The sequence below is a fragment of the Trichomycterus rosablanca genome, chromosome 25 (assembly GCF_030014385.1).
Source record: "Trichomycterus rosablanca isolate fTriRos1 chromosome 25, fTriRos1.hap1, whole genome shotgun sequence".
Classification (NCBI taxonomy): domain Eukaryota; kingdom Metazoa; phylum Chordata; class Actinopteri; order Siluriformes; family Trichomycteridae; genus Trichomycterus; species Trichomycterus rosablanca.
Genome location: NC_086012.1, coordinates 6616346 through 6617158, shown reverse-complemented (window position 1 = coordinate 6617158; position 813 = coordinate 6616346).

Sequence of the window (813 nt, the reverse complement as noted above, 5' to 3'; positions counted from 1 at the left end):
TTGGGTAAAAGTTTTTGTTGGGGGGGGGGGGTTGGATTGGGATGAAAGGTTTAAATATTTGACAAATGCATCAATAATGAACCTTTTAAGGCCATTTGTTAGTTGTCTGTTGGTGAAGAGTAGAGTCTTTCCATTCAGTATTTGGCTCTAAACAGTAATAACAACAAATAAAATAGTCCATCGGTAGAGCTATTTCGACAGTATGTGGCACTATCACCGCGTTGACCTTACCCTCTATCTTAGTACTCGCATTTGGAAATGTTCATGTTGTTTCTAAATAAGGGAAAGACTTTTTAACATGGCAGATGTGCAGTGTATTAATGTGTAGATGTTGTGATGCTTTGTGGTATAAAATGCAAAAACTCCCCCTGCAGCAGTAACAACTTCTTTTGTTTTACCCGATCTTACATAATAGTTGTCAAACTCTCACCTTTAGCTGCAGTTTTGTGTTTTACTGAATTAACACCTTTATTTAACACTGACACATACATGTCAGCTTTGCAGGTCATGCATTCTGCTTCCCAAAGATCCCAACTGAGACGAAAACACAGAATTTTCTCATTTTGTGTATGTCATTAATTGTCACACTTTTAAACTGGCAAATATAATGTAATGTAATTTGGCACTGTGTTTACTATATACATTGTACTTGTCTATTGAAAGCTTTTAATTAGAGCAACTTAACTGTGGGTGACTGCGATATAAGCAGTTGCTTAAAAGCCCAACAGTGACCTTATGATCACTAATCACTAATCCAATACTGTACCTTAACCAATAAGCTGCCACTGTTTGATATAAGCATTTTTATTTGTT